At 37.0% G+C, this 17,761-nt stretch overlaps 1 protein-coding gene across 1 annotated transcript in view; it reads right to left on the bottom strand.

Moving 5' to 3' along the window:
- Nucleotides 1-17,761, bottom strand: part of LOC121390328 (MDS1 and EVI1 complex locus protein EVI1-A-like) — a 77,090-nt gene that overhangs the window by 57,680 nt on the left and 1,649 nt on the right.

Below are 17,761 nucleotides of genomic sequence, written 5' to 3' on the forward strand. Positions count from 1 at the left end.
GATGCCGCCCCACACCATGACGCTGCCACCACCGAACCGGTGACGTTGTCTAACGTTAACGTCAGCGAAGAGCTCCCCAGGACGTCTGTAGACACGAACCCGACCGGCGTTGAACTGGAGACTAAACCTGGACTCATAAGTGAACATCACTCGACCCTACTGAACACATTGCCACCGCAGATGAAGTGTGCACCAGTGACGTCTGGCCGTTCTGTGACGTGGTAGGAGTGGTGGTCGAACAGCCTGGCAACGGCAGCGTAGATTATTGGCTCTCAGACGATTGCGTATGGTTTGATCAGACACTCGAGTTCCAGTCGCCGTCCGCAGATTGTCACGTAATCGGCGTGCAGTGGTTGTGCGTTGACGTAGAGCCATATTGGTGATGTAGCGGTCATCTCTATTTGTAGTGCTTCGGGGTCTTCCCGAACGTGGACGATTTCGAACAGAATTCGATGCTTGGTACCGTTGCCACAGTCGGCCAACGACAATCTGACTGACACCAAGTCTCAGAGCAACATTTCTTTGCGTATTGCCATCCTGAAGCCAAGCAATAGCCCTTCCTCGATCTTCGATAGTCAGTTGAAGTCGTACCATTGTCGAATTTGGAGTGTGCACCATACACGAATGCAAGCTCCAATTATACGGAAATTCAGCATTGGGAACATGGAATACACGTGCAAAGCGTGCAAATGAAGCGCTTTGTGAAAAAGCAAGTTATGGGCACTTAGCAGACCTTTCGCTTTCGCCCTAATTTACGTGCAAATGTAAGCATGTTTTCGCCATTAGAACTAGTCGACAGTGTCAATGACAGTGGATTTTAATTCATTTATGGGTTGCTTAGACCCACTTTCGTCAAAATGGAACAATACCATGCGTGACATTATGGTCTAGCTAATATAATTGACATTCAGAAAATAATGTCGAAAATATCGTCTGACCCTTAAATTCTTTTGAGTAGTATATATATATATATATATATATATATATACAGTCGAACCTGTCTATGGCAGCCATTCATGGGACATGACAAAAGTGGCCGCCATAGAGAGGTGGCCGCCGTATGCAGGTCATATATAAGTCCGAATTTTTAAAAACAATTACACGTATGTTGCAATAGAACTATTTAGGTGGCATTTTGAAAATAAATATCAGAAATAAACTGCAGCAGTATTTAATTCCTTCTAGAGTTGACACGTTTAACTCAAGTTGTTTTAGGCTAGATACCCTCTTATCAGCTGCGTTTAATGACCCCCGCCGATGACTAGTACATCGCACCGTTAATCCAGATTAAAAACACTTGTTAATTAACGAACACAGCTAAGCGACCGACGACCTTTAAAGGACCGCTGTTTATCAAGCCAATTGGTTACATCAACAAAAACATCTTATGTTCTTTTTTACGATTGCCGACATTTCTTTCTAACTTGCACTAAAAAACAATTGTGGCCGCGATAGCAGGTTCATTTTCACTTTTTTATGACAAAAGTGTGGCCGCTGGCTGCGTTGAGCAGGTGGTTGCCATATAGAGGTAAAATATATAGTAAAATTCATTGGGGGGACCTCGGGGTGGCCGCCATGGACAGGTGGCCGCCATATGGAGGTGGCCGCGAAGGCAGGTTTGACTGTATATATATATATATATATATACTGATGGAAAGAAATAAGGGAAGACATCAAATTGTAGACCAAATTTAATTCACAACTAGCGTAGTAATGTCTGTATTTCATACCAAGTTGTAATGTGGGATTGAATGTCTGTAATGTTGAATGTGCTGCCTATATGTTCCCAGTCAACTTCTGATAATATGAATAGATTTTTGATGCAGTCATTATTTCTTGTTGCTATCTGTGTATTCTGACGCAGGTCAGGCCACTGGCTATCCAGAGACCGGACCTGTAATAGACATACTCAAAACTCTAGTGGTATATGAGCATGTTAATACATATTGGTTTGGTTTGGTTTGGCTATCTGTGTGATCCTTTATTTCTTTCCATCAGTATATAAAAAGAAATGCAACACAAAACAATAACAACATACCCTACCTTTGTTAAAAAACCCACCCAACAAACACAAAAAGTACATACAAAAACCCCCAAGAAAATACCCCTCCTCCCAACCCCCAAACTCTTGGTGGGTTTAAACCCAGTACGTACAAACCTCAAGACTGATCGAAGGCTTAGCCACTACACAGGGATCACATATTTAGTTTCTATTTATAACAACTGCACCGAATGTAACCCTAAAACAAAATCACACTCGTTCACCTTTCCACCATATAAACATCCTGGTGTCAATGGGACAAATAGTAACCTCTCTCCCTCCCTCCCTCCAACCTCCACCCCCCACTCGTCACATCAATCAAACTCTCCCATCACACCCCACACCCGACACACGCACACAAACTCATGTACCGAAGTGCGAATCTTTCGCGACGAATCATCAAATTATCTCGCACATTATCCACCCTGTGGGCAATTTTCTACCACATTAACCTGTCCTGATCTGAGCCAGGGAACAAAAAAAAAAAAAAAAAAAAAAAAAATTGGGTACACCTATCACACATTTGTGGTCTTTTTATACACGTTTTCTTTTTCTTTCTTACAACCATCAACAGAACCCGGGTGTTGGGTGTCATCACCACTTGGGTCAGCGGGTGCAGAAACACCCTGCTCCGACAATTAGCTGATTTTAGCTGGTGATGGGATCTTTTTTTCCTTTTCCTACCTCCGCCTTTTTCACATGCAGTGAACCTTGAGAAACGGAGGAGAAGATTTGATGATGATACTGCACCAACGCGAGTCAAGTCGAATCGCTGCGACTCACCATCGAGTCATTGCCGACACAATGGCAGTTTACCTATCATTACGGCGCTTGACAATCTGACACCTGGCCTTTGTTTGGTTTTGTACCCGGTCTCACATTCGCTCGGCAATCGGACTTGTTAAGGGGCAAACGACTTTAGATAGGGTATAGAAAATTAGTCTCGCTTAAAGAGGTGGCTTGACAAGGGCAATAGATCCAACTATTCATAGAGCAATTTGTGCAGAAATAAATCCACAAAAGATAAGATGAGTTGTCCCTGTCAGACATAAGTTACTCGTCTGGTATGACAACTAAAAAAAAAAAAAAAAGTTAATTTGCGTCAATTTTTAGTGGAATGTGTTGTGTACAATGGGTGTGGGCATCACTAAAAATCGCAAGTCATTTTAGGTGATATGCATAGATATAAACATTGTAAGGCGTAATAAACCGTATATATATATATATATATATATATACATATATATATATATATATATATATATCTAACTTGTTTTACTTGTGATTATTGAAGCATGAAATGGCTTATTCTGGAAGTCGTCCTGGTGTGCCATGACTTAGGGGATCAATCCCCAGCACATGACATTGTGTTTTTTCTGCAAATGGTCAATAAAAGGATTAAGGAACATGTTGTTGTCTGTGTTAAAACTTGTATAGAAAAGCATATAGAAAAAAGAATATTGGCTAAAGATTATGGACCACATAATTCTTGATGAAGAAGCATATGTTGAAAGTCCTCCTGAGGTGTTACAAGGATATAGGTTCAATCCCCATGACTAGATGGTTTTTGGGGGCTTTTCTGGGGATTTTTTTTTTTTTTTTTTTTTTAACTCTGCACTATGATTTGTATATGGAAGGATAAAATATAAGGTTTAAAAATTTAAAATCTATTTTGTTTAACAACACTACTAGAGCACATTGATTAATTAATCATCGGCTATAGGATGTCAAATATTTGGTAATTTTAACATATAGTCTTCAGTGGAAACCTACATTTTTCCATTAGTAGCAATGGATCTTTTATATGCACTTTCTCTCAGACAGGATAGCACATACCACAGCCATGGTATGTGTGGTATATGGATTACAACTAATGTTGTGGGTAGAATGTTGGAAATACACTGAAAAGGTTCCAGGCAAGTTCATTTTGCCAGAATATATCTATCTTTATTGTCCAAATATGAGAATTTGCTCCAGCCCTGTCTTGCATGCTTCTTCAGATAACGGGGCAGGATGTGGCCCAGTGGTAAAGCACTCGCTTGATGCGCGGTCGGTTTGGCATCGATCCCCGTAGGTGGGCCCATTGGGCTATTTCACATTCCAGCATTCAGTTTACCACGACTGGCATATCAAAGGCTGTGGTATGTACTATCCTGTCTGTGCGATGGTGCATATAAAAGATCCCTTGCTACTCATTTAAAAAAAATGTAGCGTGTTTCCTCTCTATGACTGTCAAAATGACCATATGTTTGACATCCAATAGCCGATGAGTAATGAATCAATGTGCTCTAGTGGTGTCATTAAACAAAAACAAAGCTTTTTCCTCTGAAAAGACTACGTGTCACAGTTACCAAATGTTTGACATCATATAGCTGATGATTAATGAATCACTGTATTCTAATGCTAGGCACCGTTAAGCAAAACAAATAAAACTTTAACTTTGTATATATATAAATATATTTTACTGACATTTCTAAACTTATGCAGATATACCAGAATAAAGTTACTAGGTTTCTGTGCTTCCGATAACTCAAGTGTTGTATTCTGTGTTTCTACACACACACACACAGATCACAAAAGACACGTGAATGACACATGGAAGTTGGTACTAAAGGAAGTCCCCTTGTTAGCCCACGTATTCGACTTAACGAGCTCTTCAAGTGGTCTTCTCCAGTCTGTGCAGACTATTTGACGTGACATCCTCCGCGGGAAGGAAGAGACGGGTTGTATAGCGATGTTAACACTAAAGGAAATCCTGTCGCCTAAGTGACATGCAGTTTTCAAAGTACTGTAAAATATTTAAAGCCGCAATCTCTCAAGAATGTTTTTAGTTTAATCATTCACATTATTATAAAGCGATGTTAACACTAAATGAAATACTGTTGGCTAAGTGACATGCAGTTTTCAAAGTACCGTAAAATATTTAAAGCCGCAATCTCTCAAGAATGTTTTTAGTTTAATCATTCACATTATTGTAAAGTGATGTTAACACTAAAGGAAATCCTGTCGGCTTAGTGACATGCAGTTTTCAAAGTACCGTAAAATAGTTAAAGCTGCGATATTTCAAAAACATTTTTAATTTAATCTTTTTACAATAGATCATTCACATTACTATAAAGTGATGTTAACACTAAATAAAATACTGTTGGCTAAGTGACATACAGTTTTCAAATTAATGTAAAATAGTTAAAGCCGCGATATCTCAAGAAATGTTTTTTATAAATTTTTTTACAGTAGATAAAGTTTGTTTAGTTTAACGACACCACTAGAGCATATTTATTTATTAATCATCGGCTATGGAATGTCAAACATTTGGTAAGCTTGACATACAGTCTTAGAGAAGAAACCAGCTACATCTTTCCATTAGCAGCAAGGGATATTTCATATGCACCATCCCACAGACAGACACCGGCCTCGGTGGCGTCGTGGTTAGGCCATCGGTCTACAGGCTGGTAGGTACTGGGTTTGGATCCCAGTCGAGACATGGGATTTTTAATCCAGATACTGACTCCAAACCCTGAGTGAGTGCTCCGCAAGGCTCAGTGGGTAGGTGTAAACCACTTACACCGACCAGTGATCCATAACTGGTTTAACAAAGGCAATGTGCTATCCTGTCTGTGGGAAGCGCAAATAAAAGATCCCTTGCTGCTAATCGGAAAGAGTAGCCCATGTAGTGGCGACAGTGGGTTTCCTCTCAAACTCTGTGTGGTCCTTAACCATATATCTGATGCCATATAACCATAAATAAAATGTGTTGAGTGCGTCGTTAAATAAAACATTTTTTTTTTTTTTTTATCCCACAGACAGGATATCACATTCTACAGGCTTTGATACACATTACGTTCATCGATAACTTAACAAACTCCCATTGCTATGTCTGGACCAATGAGATGACGTTATTATGTAATGAATGTAAAGGATATTTAATTATATACAAATACATCAAGGCTATATAGGAAGTGATATACGAGGCCAGTCAGGATTTCTCTTCACCAATATTGTGCCTGACGTTTAATTATATACAAATACATCAAGGCTATATAGGAAGTGATATATGAGGCCAGTCAGGATTTCTCTTCACCAATATTGTGCCTGACGTTTAATTATATACAAATACATCAAGGCTATATAGGAAGTGATATACGAGGCCAGTCAGGATTTCTCTTCACCAATATTGTGCCTGACTTTAATTATATACAAATACATCAAGGCTATATAGGAAGTGATATATGAGGCCAGTCAGGATTTCTCTTCACCAATATTGTGCCTGACGTTTAATTATATACAAATACATCAAGGCTATATAGGAAGTGATATATGAGGCCAGTCAGGATTTCTCTTCACCAATATTGTGCCTGACGTTTAATTATATACAAATACATCAAGGCTATATAGGAAGTGATATAAGAGGCCAGTCAGGATTTCTCTTCACCAATATTGTGCCTGACTTTAATTATATACAAATACATCAAGGCTATATAGGAAGTGATATATGAGGCCAGTCAGGATTCTCTTCACCATATTGTGCCTGACGTTTAATTATATACAAATACATCAAGGCTATATAGGAAGTGATATATGAGGCCAGTCAGGATTTCTCTTCACCAATATTGTGCCTGACGTTTAATTATATACAAATACATCAAGGCTATATAGGAAGTGATATATGAGGCCAGTCAGGATTTCTCTTCACCAATATTGTGCCTGACGTTTAATTATATACAAATACATCAAGGCTATATAGGAAGTGATATATGAGGCCAGTCAGGATTTCTCTTCACCAATATTGTGCCTGACGTTTAATTATATACAAATACATCAAGGCTATATAGGAAGTGATATATGAGGCCAGTCAGGATTTCTCTTCACCAATATTGTGCCTGACGTTTAATTATATACAAATACATCAAGGCTATATAGGAAGTGATATATGAGGCCAGTCAGGATTTCTCTTCACCAATATTGTGCCTGACTTTTAATTGGAAAAAAAACACAACCCAAAAAACCTCATAATGCTTGGTGTCGTTAATTCTGCTTGAAATATAATATTGCCAAACACTCATCAAAACCTAATTTTTGCTTCAAAATGCCCCCAATATATGGGTGGGGTGGGGTGGGGTGGGGGGTTATTTCACACCTTCCACACATACTAGAGCCAGAACAGGTCTTATCTATACGCCTACAGTTTTAATAAAGTCACACATTATTACCATCTCCAGTTATCATTAACTGCCTTCACGCAACACGCAACACGCGAGTCCGTCGTGATTTGTTTTAATACTAATTTGTAGCACAAAATAGTGGGAAATTATCACATCCATGTGCTAAAACGGAGAACAATATAAATTTTTACACGACAAAGACTACCAGCAATATAGTGATAGAAATCAGGTATCAAGACTCTGAACCCAAACATGATTGGTGACTCCAGCTTGTTAACGTCCTACAATGGGAAGAAAGGAAGGAAGGATGAGGGTTTTTTGAAGGAAGGAAGGAAGAAAGGATGAGGGTTATTTGAAGGAAGGAAGGAAATGTTTTTTTAACAACACACTCAACACATTTTGTTTAAGGTTATATGGCATCGGAGATATGGTTAAGGACCACACAGATATTGAGAGAGGAAACCCGCTGTCACCACTTCATGGGCTACTCTTTCGGATTAGCAGCAAGGGATCTTTTATATGCACCATCTGATGCCATATAACCGTAAATACAATGTGTTGAGTGCATCATTAAAGAAAACATTTCCTTCCTTCCTACATGATAAAATAATTTTAAAACTATACTAGACACTTCAATTTTAATATTTACTTGTATTAACAAAACTACCATCTTCATTGTTACTCTTAAACATTGCTTGTATTTTTCTGAGCCGATAAAGACCTTATTTAAAAAAAAAAAAAAAATTTTTTTTTTTTTTAAATCCCTGTGTTCACATTACAGAAGAAAGATACATCAACTGTCACTATAACCTGTTCCGTTTCAATACGCTCGCCTCATAACATGGTAATTAATTACTCATAATGCATTATCTTAGGTCTCGGTCCACGAAAAGCGCACCTGAAGTCTCTACCTCCATATATTGCAGCGGGGAATCAATTAGCGTTGACAGTAGCGCAATATGTTCCACCATATCAATACTATTAGATAGACAGATGTTCGGAATTGACAAATCTCAACTTAGGTAGGCCCGTTTCCAAAGGATAGATGAAAAATGATAGCAGATGTACACTTGATATAACTCAACAATGATTAATCAATTCGTGTTTGTGCTGTCGGCTTTATGGCAGAGCTCTTGCGTATTCTAGCCAAGTTGCGATGGTTTATGGCTCGCGTGCATATCACCCATCCGATGATGTGGGAATCCTCGCAGCCTGTTTTGGTATCGTCGGCTTTAACTCCGCGGCCATTTACCATCCTTTAAAAGCTTGGCAAACATCGCTTGTGTGTTCTTGATTATCCGCGTCCATTGTCACCGAGTCGAGATTTCATAAAACGAGGAGAGTCATCTTGTTGTATCATTCATTTTGGCTTGGTAAATCAATCGAAAAGGCCGGCGCTCTCAAACATACACACACACACACAAAAACACAGACACACACAGGAGAAGCAGCATCGGTGCTGTGGGCATTAGGCTACATCTTTCGTTTACCTGTGAAGAGTGTCGGGCCGGGTTATTAATTGATGTTTAATAAAAACGTTTTTATGTCACCCAGCATCTGGTGGGAGTCTTAATTTTCAGTCTCAGTGGCAATTAATAACGTGTTATCAGTCGACATCTGTTAGAGCTGTTTGTTTCCATTTGTTAATGAATTTCAACAATTTGTTCATCAATTCTGTATGATTACAATTGAGTTTAGGTGGGGGGTTTTTGTGGGGTTTTTCATTTAATCTTCAAAGTGTTTTTAAATAGGCAATACAAATATTGATAATCGTATCCTTGTGGAAGAAATAACAATATGATGTTAGAGTTCATTCTAATGTACTTGAAATATTATTTTTTTAAGAAAAAAAGAAAGAAAGACAAGTTTTATTTAATGACACACTCAACACATTTTATTTACGGTTATATGGTGTCAGACATATGGTCACGGACCACACAGATATTGAAGGAAAAAACCTGCTGTCGCCACTTCATAGGCTACTCTTTTTGATTGGCAGCAAGGGATCTTTTATATGCACCATCCCATAGACAGGATAGCACATACCACGACCTTTGATGTACCAGTTGTGGTGCACTGGCTGGAGCAAGAAATAGCCCAATGGGCCCACTGACGGGGATTGATCCCAAACCGACCACGCATCAAGCGAGCGCTTTACTACTGGGCTACGTCTCGTGCCTTTTTAAGAAAGAAGAATGAAAGTAAAAGTGGATCATTGTTTTTGTGGAAACTAGATGTGTTTTATTGATTTGCCAACTAAGTCAGGTTTTCTTAAAGGCTTTTTAAATTTCTGTTTCCCCACTCCTTTGTGACTTCCACAGTTTGTCAGTCTGACAGTGTTATGTATTTTGTGTTTTTATTACTTTAGTACTAAGATATCTCTTTTTCAAAGAAAAGAAAGAGAGAAATAGAAGAAATTAATGAATAAACTGATGAGTAGGCAGAACAATGGAAAATGGCTGAATAAATAAATAAGTATTGGGGATGATGATGAATGAGTAGATGAATCGACAGAGGAATGGATAAATGTATGGATGAATGAATGAATGGATGGATGGATGGATGGATGGATGGATGGATGGATGGATGGATAGAATGAATAGATGATTGGATGGATAGATGGATGGGTGGATGGATGGATGGATGGATGGATGGATGGATGGATGGATGGATGGATGGATGGATGGATGGATGAATGGATGGATGGATGAATGGAATGAATAGATGGATGAATGGATGGATGATTGGATGAATGGAATGAATAGATGGATGAATGAATGGATGGATGGATGGATGGATGGATGGATGGATGGATGGATGGATGGATGGATGGATGGATGGATGGATGGATGGATGGGTGGATGGATGGATGGAATGAATAGATGAATGGATGGATGAATGAATGGATAAATGGATGGATGGATGGATGGATGGATGGATGGATGGATGGATGGATGGATGGATGGATGACTGGATGAATGGATGGATGGATGGATGGATGACTGGATAGATGGATGGATGGATGGATGAATGGAATGAATAGATGGATGAATGGATGAATGGATGGATGGATGGATGGATGGATGGATGGATGAATGATGGATGGATGGATGGATGGATGGATGGATGGATGGATGGATGCATGCATGGATGGATGGATGGATGGATGGATGGATGGATGGATGGATGGATGGATGCATGAATGGATGAATGGATGGATAGAAAGACAGATGGGTGGATGGCCAAATGGAAGAAGTGTCAGATGAATGGACAAATAAATGGACAGAAAAAACATGGAGGGACAGACAGACAGACAGACAGGCAGACTGACAGATGAATAAACAGACAGGTGGATGCACTGACAGACAGCCCAGGAGACAGATAACAAATCACATGACATGCTTGGTAGATTTACATCCTGGTCCTCCTTGCCGCGCCTACGGAGACAGACGGCAAATTACCGAGAAATCAAAACCTGTTTCCGAGATATCACATATTGGTGCACAACATTTATTAAAAAAAAAACACACCAAAAAAACACACACAGAAATGCAACAACCATCAAACCTCCATAGAAGTTCTCACGCATAAATCCCGACAAAAGCCTCTGTAAGACAGGCAGACAGCAGTGAAACATCTGCAATGCATTTTTGTCAATTATAACACATTTCCCAGTTGCTAATATACATGGGAACAACAGTCTATCTGTCTGAGAAAAAGATGGTGCAGGGAGGGGGACCCATCGGTGAAGCCTCACCGGCCAGGGCAATAAACAAGATGGCTGAAAAATCGGTTCAACATGTGAGATGTTCTCAAAGATCTTTATCAATGATAGAGATTTATTGTTTGTTTTATTAGTGATTAAAGACCATTCTCTCTGACAAGGATGGGAAGAAAGCCCATTGTCCCAGACCGCAATGAGGCCTGTGGGAAATTAAAGATGAGAAAAGCATGTTCTAAAACTGGTGTTAAATATAAAATTAAAGATTAGAAAATGCATGTTCTAAAAATGGATGTTAAATATAAAATTAGCAATTTAAAAATGCAGGTTCTAAAAACTGATATTAAAAAATTAAATTAAAGATAAAAATAATGCATGTTTTAAAAATGGATGTTAAATATAAAATTAAAGATTTACAAAATGAATGTTCAAAAACTGATATTTAATTAATAAATTGAATATGAGATATGCATGTTTTAAAAGTGATGCTAAACAGGTGCAAGTGAAGGGGTTGGGTGTGGTGTGGTGTGGTGGGGAGGGGTGTAGGGAGGGGTGTGGGATGGGGTTCAGGGGTTGAAACTCCCCTGCTGAAAGCAATTTTTTTTTTTTAAAATATATTTTCCAGGAAAGCATGACACAAATGCTGACAGAAACTTTGCTAGCCACGGTCTAGACACCTCGGTATAATAGAAATAAAAATGTTTTATTTAACGAAGCACTCAACACATTTTATTTATGGTTATATGGCGTCGGACATATTATGGTTAAGGACGACACAGATACTGAGGGAGGAAATCCGCTGTCGCCACTTCATGGGCTACTGTTTTTGATTAGCAGCAAGGGATCGTTTATATGCACCATCCCATAGACAGGATAGCACATACCACGTCCTTTGATGTACTAGTCATGGTGCACTGGCTGGAGCAAGAAATAGCCCAATGGGCCCACTAACATGGATCGATCCCAAACCGACCGCGCATCAAGTGAGCACTTTACCACTGGGCTACGTTGGCTTTCCGACAAGTATCTTTAACCATATGTCTGACACCATAGAACCGTAAATAAAATGTGTTGAGTGCGTCATTAAATAAAACATTTCCTTCCTTCCTCTCTATGACTGTGTCAGAATTACCAAATGTTTGACATCCAATAGCCGATGATTAATAAATCAGTGTGCTCTAGTGGTGTCATTAAACAAAACAAACTTTAACTTCTAAATAAGGAATTAAAGATTTAAACAAGACTTGACTTGAAAAACAAAATCAATAAATTTACATAATATACTCCTAATAGCATTAGATGTACTCACAATATCAATTAATCATATTAAATATTATTAATTAGTTAAATTAATTACAAATACTGCTGAAATTCGTATGCTGATAAATATTTTGCAAATATATAAATGTCAACATTCCGCGACAATTTTACTTTTGACAGTAAATAATTGATTAATGAATAGAGGCCCATATTCATAATTATTTAACAATTGCCAAACACAAGACACACAAAACAATTGCAAATGTCAATAATTTTCAAAATTATCAATTACCTCACCAAATGCATTGTTGACATTTGACTAATTGACTGGTGAACAGTCATGATAGTTTGCAGTGCTTTCTGCCGTAACACAAATGTTGATGATAGACAAGTGGTGACAATCAAAATAATAGTTTCTACACAATATGCGGTCTGCATACAAAACTCTCCATAATTGTTTTTAATTCTCATCTGACAATTAGAAAGGTCGAAAACAATGATATTATTTTTATATATTTAATTGTTTGTGAAAAGTTATATATGTAATTACAACCACAGGTAGAATGAATTAATAAACAAAGTAATATAGAGAGGTTATTACCAGAGTGTTTTACTGTATATATATATATATATATATATATATATATATAGAGAGAGAGAGAGAGAGAGAGAGAGAGAGAGAGAGAGAGAGAGAGAGAGAGAGAGAGAGAGAGAGAGAGAGAGAGAGAGAGAGAGAGAGAGAGAGAGAGAGAGAGAGATTATTACCAGAGTGTTTTTCGATATCGTCAATATCATATATTAGGAATAAAAATGGTATTATGCGAGCCTCTGGCGAGCATAATACATTATTTTTATTCCTAATATATGATACTGACGATACCAAAAAACACTCTGGTAATAATCTCTTTATCATATAATCTCAAGCTTAATACAACGTGTTTTTGTAAACTGTACACGCAACTTTAATTCCAGTCCACCATTACTAGATATTCAAATGACGTAAGAATATGTGGTGCGGTGTATTTTTGAATGGAAATGACATCAAACTCGAATGACGTCATTTTGGATGTCTTTACATCAAAACAAACTAGGGCTTAACTTTTTTTTGTTTTCTGAACGCTGGACAGCTTTCAGTGTCAAATTGCCATTGAAATGTTTTTGTTCGATGACTATGAATGCATACGTCAATTTTGGAATGTCACACAAGTACGTTTGCTTAAATGTGAATAAACCTAGTGCCGTGACCTCGATTAATTTACATCTAATTTGCAAAGTTATGAAATTCTTAAAGTATGTGATCTTAGAAATATCACATACTTTGATTGCACTGAAAATGTAAGATATTATATGATAAATCAAGTTATTAATGATCATTAATTCACCAAATTAAATGTAACGTGTCTGCTAAAATTTGTTTGGTTAAATGACATCACAAATGCATATTGATTAATCAATCATCAGACATTGGGTGTCAAACATTTGGTAATTCTGACACATCTTTCCATTACCAGCAAGGGATCTTTCATATGCACTTTTCCACAGACAGGACAACACATACCTAAGTGGGATGACCTACATAATAGGAAGGAAGGAAATGTTTTTTATTTAAGGATGCACTCAACACATTTTATTTATGGTTATATGGCGTCAGACATATGGTTTGGGACCACACAGAGATTGAGAGACGAAACCCGCTGTCAACTACTTCATGGGCTACTTTTTTCTATTAGCAGCAAGGGATCTTTTATATGCATCATCCCACAGACAGGATAGTACATACTATGGCCTTTGTTCCACCAGTTGTAGAGCACTGGCTGGAACGAGAAATAGACCAAATGGGTCCACTAACAGGGACTGATCCTCGACCGACTGCACATCAAGAAAATTCTTCACCACTGGGCTACGTCCTGTTGGAAGTTACTTGTTAATTTTATTACTAAGTCATAACAACTGTGTAAGCGGTATGCTACCACTTATATAACAGCTAAACATATATATATATACATTTAGCATGGTAGTTACCACGGGACTGTACTACCTAAAAGCAGCAGACAAGTAACCCTCTTGACATTGTTAATTTTATTACTAAGTCATAACAACTGTGTAAGCGGTATGCTACCACTTACATAACAGCTAAACATATATATATATATATATTTAGCATGGTAGTTACCACGGGACTGTACTACCTAAAAGTAGCAGACAAGTAACCCTCTTGACATTGTTCCTTTTTCACCGGATGCATTCTGACAGAGATACAGTACTGAAAATCATGCAAATGCACATTCAACCTACAGGATATCAACTCCCATTTTGTGCACACTGGCATACACACAAAACTGTTATGCTCAAAACAGCATAAATGTAAATATTGCAGTTCAACTTTAACATTATAACATTATAAATCACCATCTATACATTGTAACAGTCTTGGTAATTTTTACTGATTATGTGCAGTCTAGAAAAGCTGTAACAATTATTTTTTCCAATGATTTGCTTAGTTCTGTAAAATGTTACACTATTAACCAAATTTATTCATTCATTAAGTGTTTTTTGCTTGTTTTGTTTTTAGCTTTGTTTTTGCCTTTTTAAAAATATTTTTGCATATTAAAATATAAAATACATAAACAAGTGTTAAAAAGATTTCATAAAACAATTAGATTAATTATAATTAATAAATAAATAATTATTAATCTAATAAATAATTATTTATAGTATATAATATAAAATACAATAAAACTTAAAAGACAAAGAAACAAATCAAGGATATCACTAAATTATGTTTTATTTAGATTATGAAAATAGACTTAAAGGCGTACTGTCACAGATTTAAGGACCTTATTTCTCTAAAAATGGATAATAAATAGAAATTACATTAATTGTTGGAAACAAATCTAGCTATCGCATCACCTTAACTGAACCATGATGGAGAGTGAAATCCATGTGAACCCTCTTGGCAATTTTAGTTTTTGAATTATGTACCATTGCCATAATTCAATTATTTTTACAAATATCATTAATAAATGGAGTATGGTGGTTATGAAGATGGTTGAATAAATTACATTTTGGGACAAATCAAATTATTTGTGCTCAGGTAATACTTTGTTAGACCATTAAATAGGTCAGTGGTCTGTGACAATATGCCTTTAAATAGGTCAGTGGTCTGTGACAATATGCCTTTAATTAGAAACTAAACAAATAAACAAACAAACAATAGGAAAATGATCAATTACAGAAAATACTTACACTAAATTAACATTGAAGATAAATCTTCTTGAGAAAACTGTTCCTAGAAAAGCTGAGAAAAATCTGTTTAAAACTTCTTTTTTTTTGGTATATTACAAAAAACCTGTAAATTTGAGTGACACTCTCAAATGGTGCCAAAACTCTTCTTTCCCACGGTAAAAAGAAAAATATTGCAACAAGTTGTATAGCAGACACAACCTGTTGCAGGAATTGCTCTCACGAACACACACAAAAAAGACTGCATCTGATTGGCTGATGATAGCTGATGGGGCATCTTTGTCACATGTCATCTGAGAGAAAGAATGCCATTGGAAGAAACCAGACTTCCTTGAGAACTGTCTAGGTTCCCCATGGTTTATGGTAAATAAAATAAATCTCACATTTCTCTTGCACCAGATTCAGAGACAGTATTAAAAAAATGAGAGGACAAAAAAAACTGCAACTTTTATTAAATTTCATTTTTCTTTTCGAAGTATAGAGAAAGTCATGATGACTTTAGAATTGAAAAAGAAACAAAATCAGTCAAAACCAGTCATGAAACAGTTGACCTTATACAGTGATAAAATATGCAATAGAAGTTAAATATTACACTCATTAGCTATTATTATTTTACTTATTTTTGTGCTTATATCCAATTAAGGTTCAAGCACGCTATCCTGGGCACACATCTCAGCTATTTGTGCTGTCTGTCCAGAACAGTGGGTTAGTTGTTAGTTATTTAGTAGCCAGTCATTAGCTATTAATAAGCTGTCATATTTATTAACGACACCACCAGAGCACATTGATTATTAATCATCGGCTATTGGATGTCAAACACTTGGTAATTTTTAAATATAGTCTTAGAGAGGAAACCAGCAACATTTTTGTTCCATCAGTAGCAAGCTTAGTGATCTTTTATATGCACCATTCCACATACAGGATAGCACATACCACAGCCTTTGTTATACCAGTCGTGGTGCACTGGCTAGATTACTGAAGAAAGACAATTCTATATCTCCAACCTCTCCACTTGTTTGTTTACACGGCCAATAAAAATGTTAATGAATATTCATACCAATGGAATAAAATACATATTCATTACAATGCAGTGTATCTTGTATGACTTGTAACCAATATGCATATCAATGGAATAAAATACATATTCATTACAATGCAGTGTATCTTGTATGACTTGTAACCAATATGCATATCAATGGAATAAAATACATATTCATTACAATGCAGTGTATCTTGTATGACTTGTAACCAATATGCATATCAATGGGATAAACTACATATTCATTACAATGCATTGTATCTTGTATGACTTGTAACCAATATGCATATCAATGGAATAAACTACATTTTCATTACAATGCAGTGTATCTTGTATGACTTGTAACCAATATGCATATCAATGGAATAAAATACATATTCATTACAATGCAGTGTATCTTGTATGACTTGTAACCAATATGCATATCAATGGAATAAAATACATTTTCATTACAATGCAGTGTATCTTGTATGACTTGTAACCAATATGCATATCAATGGGATAAACTACATTTTCATTACAATGCAGTGTATCTTGTATGACTTGTAACCAATATGCATATCAATGGAATAAACTACATTTTCATTACAATGCAGTGTATCTTGCATGACTTGTAACCAATATGCATATCAATGGGATAAACTACATTTTCATTACAATGCAGTGTATCTTGTATGACTTGTATGGTCATTTTGACACAGTCTTAGAAAGAAACTCCACTGCATTTTTCCATTAGTAGCAAGAGATCTTTTATATGCACTATCCAACACAGGATAGCACATACCACAACCTTTGATATATCATTCATGGTGCATTGGCTGGAATGAGAAATAGTCTTCAAAGGAAACCCAGTAAAACATTTTCATTAGCAGCAAAGGGTCTTTTATAAGTACTTTCCCATAGTCAGGACAGCACATACCATGGTCTTTGATATACCAGTCATGAGACACTGGATGGGATGGAGGAAAACAATCAGAGAATGGTTCCACGAAGGAGATTTGATCCTTTGACCCACACTCCCTAAACTGGTGCTCTACTGACCGAGCTATATCCCACCCCCAGGAAAATAAGGAAGTCTTGCCTATATTGAAACTATGAGTAATCGTACAGAGAATGGCAGAAGAAACCTGTATACTACTGACCCTTCCATCCCTACCCCATGCCTTTTAAATGAGATGTCATTTAAAATGCTCAATCAAGGTACACTGATTAGAACAAGACAAATAATAACATTTTCATATATAAATGGTTTTCCCTCCCCCACCCCAAGAGCCTGTGGGCTTGGCCAAATGCTG

The sequence above is a fragment of the Gigantopelta aegis genome, chromosome 15, assembly GCF_016097555.1.
Source record: "Gigantopelta aegis isolate Gae_Host chromosome 15, Gae_host_genome, whole genome shotgun sequence".
NCBI lineage: Eukaryota > Metazoa > Mollusca > Gastropoda > Neomphalida > Peltospiridae > Gigantopelta > Gigantopelta aegis.